The following is a 14,369-nucleotide window of genomic DNA, read 5'->3' as shown; positions in this document are numbered from 1 at the left end:
GTAAGGATAGCAGTTTTATCGCCTGCATAAACTTAGACACATCCGCTTACTGACTGAATTAACTAGCGTGGTGTCAGCACGCACAAGCAAACATGAATAGATCACACTCGATGACCGCAGACAAGCACTGTAAAAATGTTGGCGTGAGCAAACGTGGCAGGAGCAGCGACCGAAGGTTTGTGTGGTCTATCGCTTCAACGGAAACTGAGCGGAGAAAGCACAGCGCATACAAAGTTCAGAGCCGTGTGGAGATCGCTTTCAAGATACGGTGCGTGCGAGCCGTGCAAAGTAGTACAAGTACTCAGTGGCTTTCCAAGTAAAAGCCATGCCCCCTCCCTCCCGCGCTGCCTTCGCGCTTTCCTCCTTTTGTGTGGGAGATTGAGTCGCCAGTTCCCCTTGCGCCCGGTCGCAAGATACACATCGAGTGCCGCAGCTAAACGTCACCTCCCCTCTTTCCCTCCCTTGCATCTCCCCACGGCCTTCCACACGACGAGAGTCGTCGCGTTTGCTCTCGCCGTAAGTTCGCTCTCTGTGAAAGCATGCGTCCCTCGCGCGCTTTCACTCGCACATACAGCATACGGCATACAGCAGCATACAGTTTTTTTTTCTCTTTTTTTTTTCAGGAGTAGGTGCGTGCGTGGGGACCAGCGGCGAAAAGCGAAACAAAAAGGAGGAGAAGGACGGGAGACTTTGGAGGAAGGAGGGTGTGTGTTTTCATCACTAAAGCAGCGTCCAATCAGGGTGCGTGGAGTGCAGGGTAGATCAATAGCGCACTCAATTTTTTTTCTTTTTCGATTTTTTTTTAGGAGTGGGAGCGTGCACGTGGAGACCAGTCTCCAGACAAAAATAACAGCGTTCTTCCGCTGATGCCGCACTTCTCAGGAGAACTTTATTTCTGTGCTGTGTTGCGATTGTGTTGCATGTGTGTGTGGGTGAAATAAGTAATAAATTGTGTTTGAAAGGTGGGTTGCCCGTTTGGCATAAACAAAAGCCTAAAAAAGCATGCTTTGGTTATAACGCGGTACCGCTTATAGCGCGGATTTTTACAACTCCCGCGACTTACGTTATAAGCGGTCTGCACTGTATATGAAAAGTGATTGTCGTCACTAGAAGCAGCAAGGGCACAATGCGAGTGCTGAGGAAAAGCAGACCTTACAGGGGCATAATGTCACTGCAGTGTATAGCGACAGCTGAATTTTTGAATAACTAAGATCAATTTGAAGTTGTTAACATCAATATAACATCAATTTAACGATTTAAAAAGAGCAATTCTTAGGCCCGTTGAAACCTTATATTGTTTGCTGTAGTTCAGTGAAGTCATTTCATATCACTGCTTCTATTTCACAAAGCCCTTACACATTACATGCACACACAGATTTTCAAAGAGGCAAGCAAACCCTAGCACAGACTTCATCACTAATGCACCCGTCTCTGCATACAAATGTTGCCAGCAAATGCAGGGAAGCAGCTGCCAAGTGACGTACAATGCTCTGCCACCTGCTCTCAAGCTTACAAAACTTATGCAAGGCATGTTCCTCTTGCACCCCATAACCCATAAGTTGGCATCCCACTGTCAAGCACCTCAGGCAACAAAGAAATAAATTTTCTTCTTTCCCTACCTTTTTTACTACCTCTGGCAGCACTAAGAAAGCAGTTTATACTGGCTGCACGAGGCGCTCGAAAACCCGGCTTCAAATTGCCAAAGACGTTAATAACATTCTCATTCTGTCAGTCTAGGCGCTTAACTTCGTGTTCACCAACCCCTCTGTCACACTTATTCAAGGGTATCAGCTTCCAGTCTAACACCGGAGATGAAGTCGCATGCTGTCCCAGTCACCTTACATGCCAACTACAGTCACAAAACTTGCCACCTTCTTGAATGCCATCAAATCCTTTATTTTTAGGGTGGAACAACAGTTTACAGCCAATATTCATTTGGGTCAGAGAGAAATACCACTGCCAGTGGTCAGATGTAATTAAGACAGTTGAATTTCTCCAGAAGGTGGAGGCCATGATGAGTAAGAACACGAAAAAGACAATTATGGCCGTTGCGGAGTAGCTTCAAATGGCAAAGTCAACAGCCAAGCTTTCTGTGCACAATGTCATTAGGCAGCACTCCTAAATAATGAATTTGCTTGCACCAACAGGGCCTGCATGACCCAAGAATGGCTGGCTGTGAACTTTGATGCCACGTCACCGTCAATGTGGCACCCCAGTTCCCAAAATAAACCTGGTATGCTGCTATGTATGGGGGTGTGTCTGAGAGAGACTAACAGACAATCACACAATGCAAAAGCTGCTACTGTGGAAGTACTACCCAACATCAACACATACTATTTGATTCTAGCATGCAGTCATTATCGAAACCTAACTCAGTCAATAATTGTGACTAAAGGTGGTCCTATTCAAATCTTAAAAAACAGCAAGTAAAAAATTTCTAATTAATATTTTGATTCTTGTTTTAAATATTGTTGCTAATACACCTGGTATAAACTTATAAAGTCAAACCTTGTTAAATTGCAACTTTTGTTAATTCGATGTTTTAAACTCTCAGCAGTAAAAACTTCACAAATTCCCAAAGCATTCCTTGTGGATAGTATCTTGTCAGTAAGCACTTGTGAACAAATCGCAAGAAAATCAGTCCATAATAGCGCAGTTACGAGCACCAGCGCGTACAGTTCAGATCGCGCCGAGAGCAATGCAGTGGCTCACGGAATCCGAGATTTGCATGTGTTCTGTCGCGCGGCGCCGTAAATCTTGGACACCATGGTTGACCACGCTTAGTGCCCGCAGTCGTATTCAGATGGCGCCCACAAATTAAAAACAAAAGCATAAAAAGATACAAATATTTGTCCTGAGGAACGAAATGCAGCAGATCTAACAAGTTGGAATCTGTATGCAGCGAACCTTTGTGTGAGTGCATAAAGAGTCGAAACATGAGTACACACACACTCACACAAATTATAGCGAGACATTTATTAAGCGAAGTTGCTGACTACTAGCGAGTACGAAGGACGCCTTGAACACATCATGGTTTCAGAGGCAGCATGCGCATACGTACGTAGCGCAATTCGAATCCATTCTACCCACAACAAGCGTTTACTTCCTCATTACCATGCAACCGCGGACGTGCGAAGGTGAGCTTTCTGGTTCTTCTTTTCTTTTTCCCTGCACAGCCAGCGCCACCACTGCCGCGGATGTGTGGAGACCAGAGGTGGTGATGCAAGGAAGCCAGCGGCGGTGACGCGTGCCTACTTTGCTGTGATTGGTTGGCCTGTTCAGCGACAGAACAGCCACAATGCTCCCACGGTCCCGAAAACCTGGCGATGTTTGCAAAGAAAAGCTTCGCTTTTAAAAGCAAAGGTCAGTTTCGCCAGAAAGGCTGAGCATTGATCGCAAGAGCAAAGAGACAACTACACGAAGTAAGGTTCGTTAGTTTTATCAGTGTCAGGTGTGCTCAGGCAATCTCACTCGATGACTAGAAACTCACTGTCACAACGCGAGCAAATGCTTCGCACTGTGTCTCGGAAACTTGAGATTATGCGACAGAGAACACTAGACACGTGGGAACCCAATGCGCATTGAAGCACCAACTGACTCGCCCTCTGCACTTGCTGCAGATTACCTTCAAGATACTGCGCGTGGCCAGGAAGAGATGAGCGCACTTGGGGGGAGCGGGCAGATAAGTGTGCGCCCCGTGGCCTCAACAAGTTGTTTACCAACGTGACAAAAAGTACAGCGGTGTTTCCTGCCTACAGCTTCCCGGCACATACGCTTTGATGGCATTTTTGTCGCTCAAACTTTTCATGCGGAAGGACGCTTGAAATAACTTTTGCCTCGGCTGATATTTTTATACTTTTTTGCTAGATTTACTAGTCATACAGGCTCTAAGTACACTCGGCCACAAAATATTGCGAGGAACGCGAGCGCGTGGCGAAACGGCCCTCCTCGCCTTCTGGCAGCTCACCCCTTGTGTCGAGAACAATGCTTGCGCGCATGCACGTTCCTCCGCGACTGCAAACGTGCATGTTTCCGCACTTCCTCCTCGCGCGCCGGCGATATCCGAGTGTTGACGAGAGTTTTGCCTGTCGAAGCCACCACAGCGTCAATCGCAAGAGGGGCACCTCGCGACTACACTCGGATATTGCTGGCATGCAAGGAGGAAGCGGGGAAACATGCACGCTTGCTGTCACGGAGGGACGTGCATGCACACAAGCGTCGGTCTCGACACCAGGGGTGAGCCGGCATAAGGCGAGGAGGATCATTTCGCCACACGCTCGCGTGTGCTGCAATATTTTGTGGCCGAGTGTACATACATGCTTGAAATGGCCGAAAACTTCTTTAAATTGAAATTTTTTAACGAAATTAAACGAAATTATTTTGTTAAATCACAAAAAATAAATTGCATGGTTTTCAATGAAACTAAGATTGGGAAATGAAAATAAATCATTACATCACGAATTTCGTAAAATCGAGGTTTGTTATATCGAGGTTTGACTGTATATATACTTATATTTGTATATCTGTGTGTGTGTGTGTGTGTGCGCGTGCACACATGTGTATAGATCCTTTCGCTGTTTATGAACATAGGCCCTGCACAGCTTCTAGTATTGCCCACTGACATAGCTCTTAAAATTTAGCCGGCAAAAACGACAAGGGTGAGTAGCAAAAGCATGTTCAAACATATGCACGCAGATTTTCAACACTTTTCCTCTGCACATAATCACAATTTCACCTGTCAAGTTTGCCGTAACTTATACGAACAATAATAAGGATTATTCTAGACACTTTTCTTTTATGTGAAAACGTAAAAACGAACTTTCCATACATCGAAACAACTTTTTGTTCAACACTTTTTGTTCCGGCTTAGTGAACCGATACGAAATGTGACCGGACGTTTCTTGAGGTCGCAGGCTTGCTGTTTTGCGCACGTAACTGTCGATACATATATACCTTGATGTTTCCTTGAAGATCATCCTAAACTGTTAAAAGCATGCTTTTCAGAACCTTAGCTGGAACACCAATGTACTTCGAAGCACATTTTAAGGTCACAGACCGATCCCACCGGCCAGTTTCACGACGCCACCGCTGCAGCGGTGCATGCTGGTACTTGTAGTCATCCGGCCGCTCCAGCCACTCGAAGTGCCTGTGCGTCCTGTTTCCGAAAGATATTTGGCAATTTTTGTGGTTCGTGTAGAGCCATCGTACGATGAAAGGATTGAACTGCTGCGTTCCTGGGTGCTACAACAACCACACAAGGGACAAAGGCTTCGGATTCTATGTGTTTTCGAAAGCTTTGAGAGACGTGGATCCAACGGATTAATAGGTGGTACTGGTAATACACAGCGCGAGAAGAAACACGGGGACAAATAGCAGTCGCATTTCGATGGGGGCAAAAAGCGAAAACACCGTGTACTTGTATTTCCCGGAATTTATAGATTATTTGTCGATTATTGATTATCTATTGATTGGCTATCGCAAGGTATTGGCCACATATTTGGGCTAGGCTAAGCACTAACAAGTCATCCCCATAATTTTCCGGAATTTATTGATTAGTTATCAATTATCGATTAGCTATTAATTGGCTATCGATGACTTGGCGATGATTGGCAATCGGCGTTTTTATGTTAAAAACGCCGCCTAGCTTACCTAAGAACTTCTAGATATCGCTGTTATCGAAGTCTGCAAGTCGTGCGCGAAACCCATGAAGGTAAGCCTCATAAGGGCACAAAAGTTATGGCGCCGCATTTCAAACCTGTCTCCAACAGGTATACAATCCTATTATGTCCGTCGCTAAGCAAACATAACGTTGCAGTCACCAAGATGCACGTGTGCAAAAATAGTAACGCAAAACGACCGCGTACATCAGCATGTACTACATACAAAGCTCGAGCAAATACGATGCTCAACGCGTAATCGGCGGGTAACAACCGAAACGAAAGAGCAGCAGGCACTTTTCAACGTTCGCCTTGCATGCTGCAATGAACAGCCGATGTAAAATACATGATGAATGTTTCTCGGTGGTGGAGTCGCAGAGATGTCTGGGAAACTCGTGCGCAGTACTCAACGAGCGCGGACAGCGGTGGTGTGGTTGACCAGTTGACTACAACCAAGATGGTGGCAGTGCTACTTCCGGAGAACCGGCGCATGCGCAGATCGGTCGGTGGGATCGGTCTATTATTAAATTCAGGAGTTTCGGGTGCCAAAACCCCAATTTGATTATAAGGCACGTTGTAGTGAGGGACTCCAGATTAATTTTGACCACCTGGGGTTCTGTAACGTGGGCCCAATGTACAGTACACGGACATTTCTTGCATTTCACCCTTACCGGGCTGAGATTTGATCCCATGCCCTCGGGCTTAGTAGTGTGATGCCATAGCCACTACATCACCACGGCAGGTCAACCCGACTAACTTCACAAAGTCCAAAGTTGCAATTTGTTTCATTGCTGCCAACAATCACTGAAGCACACATGGCCTTGCATGTCACTACAAGAGTACAGTAGAGCACCATGTTTTGCAAGAAATGAAAAGGCTGAAGTGCAGCATTGACTGTGCTGCAGCATTGTTTTCTTGTGCATGCGCTATGCACTATCACCCATGATGTTCATTAAATACACAATGATGGCCAATGCACTTCATTACAAAATTGTCACCGGGGATTCTTGTGGGATTTTATTGAGCACTTACTGACAAGGGTTTAGCCAAAAGAAGTCTTTCTAGGAACTTACAAAGTTTTTCCTGAGTGATAAAACATACACTTTTTAATGAACTTTTCAATTTAAGGATGTTTTCATCTGAAGCTACAACTTCATTATTTCGTGGCTTGACTGTGTGCATGTGCTCAACTGTAGTGGACTAGATCACACTACAGAAAAGCATGTACACTTCGCTTCCACTTTCCTTCAATTGACCCTGTCGTCCTCTTCCTCCTCTATTCTCCTAATTAATCATCTTTTCCCATACTGTTTACAATATGTGCATAATTCTCTATTGTTTTACATGGCATATTTAAAAGAATACATTTACTGTTCAATACAGACTATAATTAGAATTATCTGAGCTTGATGCAAGAGGTCTTAAGTGCATACTTGACTTAAGCACAAAAAAAACAAAAAAACAAGGACACAAGAAGGAAGACCAGACAGGACGAGCGCTACTTCAAGCTAAAGTTTATTCTAGGAAAAACATGCCTATTTATCAGTCGACACAGATCAAAAGCAAAGTACATTGCGCAAGCGCGTTCCAAACACCCGAAAAAGTTTAAGTTGCAAAATGTTTTAATCGTGACACGGCTATGCTCATGTGTGAGTAGCACTCATCCTGTCTGGTCTTCCTTTTTGTGTCCTCGTTTTTTTGCGCTTAAGTCCAGTATGAATTCTTACAAACTGACCCAAATTTCGGCTCTTGCAGTTTTAAGTGCAGTCAAATTTTTCATCAGTATGATGAATGAGGTTTTAGGCAAAAGCTGCCCTGTACAGGCAATTGGACAGAAGCCCATAGCTGCCACTCTACAGGGTGATCAGCAACAGTTCGTACATGATAAAACAAAGCATGCTGGTACTGGGAATTGTAATCTCAGCCCAGCCCTCAATGAAGAGAAAATCAATGACACCTGGTTAAATTTTTATAAACATAATTGCTAAATTGTTCTGGTGTGCTTAATGCAATACCAATGCAAGATTTATTATGCTTCTTTAAATGCATTGGAGTGAATAAAGTATTTCTTTTTCAAATAACTTTTTTCAGTAAGACACTGTCCACACACAATTATTGCTTCGTGCTACGATTACTGCTCAGGCAAACGTATGACTAGTTTTTGTGTCTAAAAGTAATCATTGTAACAGCTACATAAAACATATCATTAACACATATATGACATATTCCATTACATACTGCAAATGTGACACCTGAACACCTGTTCATATCACTTTGTTCTCATTATATTATGATCATTGCGATATTTGTGCATGTGTACACTATTTTTCTCTTTGCTCTATTAGTTTCTTATCTTACACAAGATTTTTTGTAAGAAATGTATTACGCGTATACACTGCTCCTGCTTGCTTTGCCTAGCTGTCTGGGAGAACTTTTTTCTGCAGCTCCTCTATTTGTTACTAAACATATTGAAAATAAACTATTTGAAATGACTTCATTTTCATAAAGGACCTAACGTTCATTATTTTCATGGAGTGAAATTAACAAAAATAGAACCCACAAAAAGTTAGAAAGTCTGTCACAACACACATGCTGTCCTATTTAGGAAACTTATAAAGTAAGACAGGGTTGAAAATGAGAAACGACGAGAAACGAAATAAAAATTTGTTGCCAGCATTTTAAATTTCAAAGAAATAAACTAATATTTGGTACATGTCCCCTTTTCATCTACAATCTCAACTTTTTAACCTACCAGTTCTTCCATGGTAACCAATGGGGCAACTTATCACACCAAAAATTGTAGCCACAACAAAATTTGAAAAAAGTAGGGGCAATAAGGCATTGCAGAAATCACAAGACCCTAATGCAGAGAACATAGGCAGCATAGTAGAAAGACTCAGTTTGTTACATTTTGCATACTGACAAAGCTTTCTAAAGCTTGTTACCTGCTTCAGGTAGCATCTCTTGCCTTCTACGAAGAGCTGCAAGGCCCCTGGGCGCTCTTTTTTGTTCATCAAGGGCCGCTGCCTGACTGAGGGCCTGCTGACATTCGTTAGAGCCAAAATCTGGCGATGTATCATGCTTCCGTCTGAGAGCTGCCAGTCCTCTAGGTGCCGCATTGTCATCCCCAACAAGCACACGCCTTGGCACTGCCACCCATTCAGCATCTTCTGTATACTTGGACACTGAAGCAACAGAAATTACAATTAATGGGTACACAATGTAAAAGGTACCTATAATATTTACATGCTGGATATTGCACAGCTTGGTTCTGTGCAATATAAATGTGCTGAAAATATAGAGCAATACTTATCACCCATTTAGAGATGGTAGCTGTGTCTTGCACCACGTAAAAATTAAAACATAACCCCCCCCCCCCCCCCCCCCTCTCTAGCTAAAAACAATTTCAAGGAACAGAGGAATAGTCTAAAACTGATCAAATAAAGTGTGTCCCACTGTGAGATACAATTCTATACTTCTTGTCTTGTATGACAGTAAATGCACATCAACAAATAAACCACAAAAGAAACATGAAACACTTGCTCATAGTCCAGTGCATCCTGGTTTTTGCACACAGCTAAAGTTCTCAAAGAATTCCTGATTTGATTCAACTGATGGGTTTTAACGTGAACGAAGCAGCACTTGATCTACGAGAGACACCGTAGTGAAGAATTTCAAATTAAATGTGGCCGCTGCAACAGAAAATCACACCCGTGGCCTTGTACTCAGCAGCAGAATGCCTAGTCACTGAGACATTACAGCAAGTAAACATATCTCAAAAAAGATTAGTATATAGTGATGCACTCCTCTTTCCATCGTCATCCTACTGCACAACATACTGCTTCATTAAACCACACTACACATGCTTTCAAACTCCAATGTTCACAAATATGACAAAGTTGTCATTGTCTGCTCAATGCAAGTATCAGTTTCCACTGAACATTGTTGCCTAACATGTCCCTTTATTTTCCCTGAAGGGGCCTAACTGCTGCTAGCTAGAATCACTCCCTCCCTTTTGCAAGACTATTACTTGCTTTATTGCACAACTATTTTTTGAAACAAGAAATAGTTAAATAGGACAGGAGAAGTGCCAAAGCTCAGTATGGTGTTGGCATTCAGAACTCAAGTAAAGCAACAGAGAAATAAAGCACATTGCACATTTATTATCTCATAAGCATATCTTCCTGGCACACAAACTAAGCTATGGGTTATAAGTCTACAGCTCACCACATGTTAATCACAAAGCATGGTAATCCATGAGTTAGGCTATAACTGGGATCATAACCAACTGCCATCCCCTTGTGGACCAGTGGAAGTGATGGGGGACCCCCTTGCAGTGACTAATTAACACAACATGCGGAGTGAAACAGGTACCTTATATTGCTACCTGGCAAAGAATGGTCAAACAAAAGGGTCATGTCGAATCAATCTAGACAGCTTGTCAATCTGTGGTGTGGTCACACTTAAGCAGAATTGCATATCTGCAGCCACATTCAACCTGTTTCAGTATTTGCTTTTCAAGTATGCAAGCCTGGAAAAAGCATGCTCGCATGCATATGTTGTAGAAAATTGCAACAAAAGCTTTACAGCCATCTCATGGAGAAGGGGAAACATTTCTGCAGTCCCCAACCATTCTGCCTCAAGGCTTGCAATAGCCATGCTCTTTTTTTTTTTTTTTTTTGCGGGTGTGGGTTTCACAGACCCCCATTTGAGAACCACTGCCCTATGAAATAACATGTCAGAAAGGACATTTGGGAGTTTGAGCTTATTTAAAATTTATACTTAGATCAGCTTAGAAATTTAATAAAGCTTACAGTGCCCGAACTGAAATAGAGCATATTCCTTGATTCTGTCAAACCAACAGCATTTTAGGCGACAGTCCCAAAAGACTGATCAGTATCTCAGCTCTTTGTATATTAAGATAATGCACACTGGATGGACACAACCACTTGCTTAAAACTCACCCACAAAGTGCAGTTTCTACCCGATAAAGTTAGGGGCTACAGTACTTACCCATGAATACCGTACGGATTTCAGTTGAACTGATTTGCCGCTTTGGTGGCCCTGTGCTTAAATAATTTAAGGCCTCACTCCGCAAGCTGCTTGCTTCCTGGTTAGCTCAGATGACAGAGCAACTGCCCAGAAAGGCGCTGGTCCCAGATTAAATCTCCGGATAGGAAGAATTTTTCTTCAACTACAAAGTTTTCGTACTGCAAAACCTGGTTAGGTTTCCATTGTAGCATCAAGCTACTCACAGGTTGATGACAATTTTTCTTTATTGTGAAACTTCCTCAAACACGCGGATTACCGCAGAACCGATTCTGCCATTGCTTACCCAGTTTTGATGGAGATTCCTTCAAACTTCGTAAAGTTCCAACTCTCTTTGACTCTGCATCAGCATTCTCTTTGTCATCACCAAGACACTGTCGCTTTGGAGGTGAAACCTTCTTCTCAGTATCACCATCTGAAAGATCATAGTCATGTGCTGCAATACTTATGTAGCACCACAGGGTGCCCCACATCGCTTTTCTTTTTTTATTTACTCACTAAGGCACCAAAGAGATATTGCTTACCGTATGTGCAATGATGAAATTGCACTTGCCTTTAAACTGCATTTCGTAAAGCTATTATTTTTGTTTACTGTATCGGTATCCTCTCCTAACACCAAGATATGGTACTTCACGTTAGGGCCAAATTTTAGAAAAAGGATCAATTAAATTAGATATTGTGGAGATAAAATCATTTACTTTACAAGTCATCTTATGGAAACGGCTTTTCATGTAATTCAACAGCCAGAAGCTAATATTTTATACAGCAGACGCCCATTAAGATGAACCTGGTTAAGCTGAATTTTGGCTGGTTTCTCATTGACCCAAAAAGAAGAGAAAAGAAATGTGAAAATTCAGGCACAACTCATCCAAATTAATTAATTAATTAATTAAATTATGGGTTTTACATGCCAAAACCATGATCTGATTATGAGGCACGCCGTAGCAGGGGACTCCGGAAATTTGGACCACCTGGGGTTCTTTAACGTGCACCTAAATCTAAGTACACGGGTGTTTTCGCATTTCACTGCCATCGAAATGCGGCCGCCGTGGCCGGGATTTGGTCCCGCGAACTCGTGCTCAGCAGCCCAACACCATAGCCACTGAGCAACCACGGCGGGTACAACTCATCCAAGATGGCTTTCCAAGTATGCTAATAGCCGTAACGTGTCATGTATGATGCATTTACTGCAGCCAGCATCCTCCCTCACTCTTCCCTCTGGACATTCTGCGCCTTCTGGCAGCACTGCCGTAAAGTCTGCACATACCCAATGGAACATACACAGTGACCCCAGTTGGCAAAGAAGAGGTCCATTGAAGAGCGGCACATACCAGTGGGAACGGCCCACAATTTTAGACTGTACTACCTTTGGGTTTGGCCCATATTTTAGGCGATATAGCTAGACAGCAGGAAAGAAAACTTGTCTGACAATGCCAAGTCCTCTCTCGTGCTTTCCTCTGAACACGCTGCACCTTCTGGTGCCACCACCGTGAAGGCTACACATACCCAGTGAGCCAAGTTGGAGTCCAAGAGGTTCATTGAAGAGCCGCACGTACCCCGGTGGCATATACCCAGAGGCACATACCCATGGGAATGGCCCACATTTTTGGTGGTATAGCTAGATAGTCGGAAATAAAGCTGGTCTGACATTGCCAAGGATACTATTCCCATAAAAGGCACTTAACACCAAACGCTAATTCAGTTAAGACAAACTTCCACAACCACCACTGCTCGGCTCAGCAAGAGGTGCAGATTGGCAGATTCGGAAGGAGGCGACTGCTCACTACACAAGAGGTAGATGGTGTTTCTGTGTACATAAATAGCTATGTCAGCATTGAAAATAGCCTGTAGGGCTGACACTATAAAAATTAAATTTGTGGGTCTCACGCGAGAAAAACCACGATATGATTAGGAGGCATGCCACAGTGGGGGACACCGGATTAATTTCGACCACCTAGGTTTCTTTAATGTGCACCCAATGCACAGTACACAGCAGACATATTTGCATTTCACCCCCATCTAAATGGAGCACTGCTCAGCCCTCAGGCTTAGCAGCACCACAGAACAAAAATATTTGAGGTCCTCGATGCGCCTCTGCTGGCTGGTGAGGCCATTGCTCAGGGGCCGCAAGAGCCAGCCTCACACATGATGCAGCTGATAATGCCCCGAATACTCGGGTGCACTTTTTTGCCCAACAACACGACGGCACTGAAGAATTTTTTTGAGCAAGCTCCATGAATTGCCAGATTTTGCGACAGTGCACAGGTTTGCACAGTACTTACAAGAAACAAGTAAGGGTCCATAAAGCAATGCTCTGTACCATGCAAATCCAATAAATGTGTTTCTACATATGCTCATTTGGTTTTGATGCGGTTTCATTTATTATAGTGCATTGTGAATTTTTAGACATACCACGAATATCAGATTTTGAGTTCTGTGGATCACTTCTGTTAAGACAAACAGAATTTCAGTTCCTTCGAGTTCATCTTGAGTTTACTGTATATTGAAAAAAAAAAAAAAGAACAGCTAGAATAAATCATGCAGTAGATTACTCAAAGTGGAGTAAAATTTTACTCTGAAAGTTTTAGAGCATCAGAGAATTCTACAGCCAGATAATTTGTGGTGCGAAGGCAAGAATTGAAGGTACATTTTTTGTTTATTTTTTTAAAAACGCTTTGTCCTTGCGAGAGAAATTTTACTTTTTAAAGAAATAGATCAAAGTATTTTTGGGAGAGAACGTCATTTAGTATTTTATGTATCTTGTTATTTTCTAAACATTTCTTTTTGTTTTCCACTTTTAGTGGCAAGCTGGTTACAATTACAAGACAATGTGGTTAAATGTTCCAAAGTGTTGCGACAACAATAAATTAATGCTTCAGTACTTTGCATTTACTAAATGACACTCTTCAGGTAATATCTACCGTAGAACTCTGTTGGTTTATTTCATAGGGGATCACGGAAAAAGAATGCATGATCTGTGAAAACTTGAAATCTGATAATGCTTGCAGCGTCGCTAAACGTAAGGCAAAATTCTACTCTCCAACAAAACTATTTGAAGTTAAATATAAAGGAAACAAACTATTCAAAATTTACTAAATAAAGCTTGCTATTCAGTAGACAATTAGACTGAAGGTTAAACATGTTTATGGAGTGGACGCATCCTTGAATCACACTGAATGAAACTTGGGATTTCAATCTGGCTTTTGTATCAAACGTTTCACAATAACAGCCTCTTTTCGAGCACTCGCAGCCCTTTCTTTACACTCCACACAGCCATGTATATTAAGTAACCACAAGAGGTATCAAAGGGCACGATAGTGGCACTTAACGTAAGCACCACTGATGAACAATGTCGTGTTTGTGGTGTGCTACTACAGTTTTTAGGCTTAACAACCAGGAAGAAAAATGCAACAAATGGAAAGCTAATACACATGACCCTTTGGCAACTAAATGGGACCCCTGTTACAGAGTGCAAGAGCCAAGAAACTGTAATTAACAGGAATGTATCAATGAGGTTCTACTGTGTTCATTTTATCTGCAAACATCACATGCTTAGGCTCACAAGGCAGATGCTGTTACTGCAGGCAGTAACAGGCAGTGTTCAAATGTTAAACCTTGTAGTTAAGTAAATAAATTGAGGGAGGTTTCTGTGTTGATATACTG

General features: G+C 42.7%; 1 protein-coding gene across 1 annotated transcript in view; it reads right to left on the bottom strand.

Moving 5' to 3' along the window:
* The window catches only part of LOC119435973 (anillin-like), an 87,057-nt gene that overhangs the window by 67,989 nt on the left and 4,699 nt on the right, over window positions 1-14,369 (bottom strand). Inside the window, 2 exon segments of the mRNA XM_049673109.1 lie at window positions 8,603-8,842; window positions 10,993-11,121. The gene's annotated coding sequence lies outside the window, so the exon portion shown is untranslated.

This window comes from Dermacentor silvarum, chromosome 1, assembly GCF_013339745.2.
Source record: "Dermacentor silvarum isolate Dsil-2018 chromosome 1, BIME_Dsil_1.4, whole genome shotgun sequence".
Lineage (NCBI taxonomy): Eukaryota > Metazoa > Arthropoda > Arachnida > Ixodida > Ixodidae > Dermacentor > Dermacentor silvarum.
This window is presented reverse-complemented; position numbering and strand designations above follow the sequence as displayed.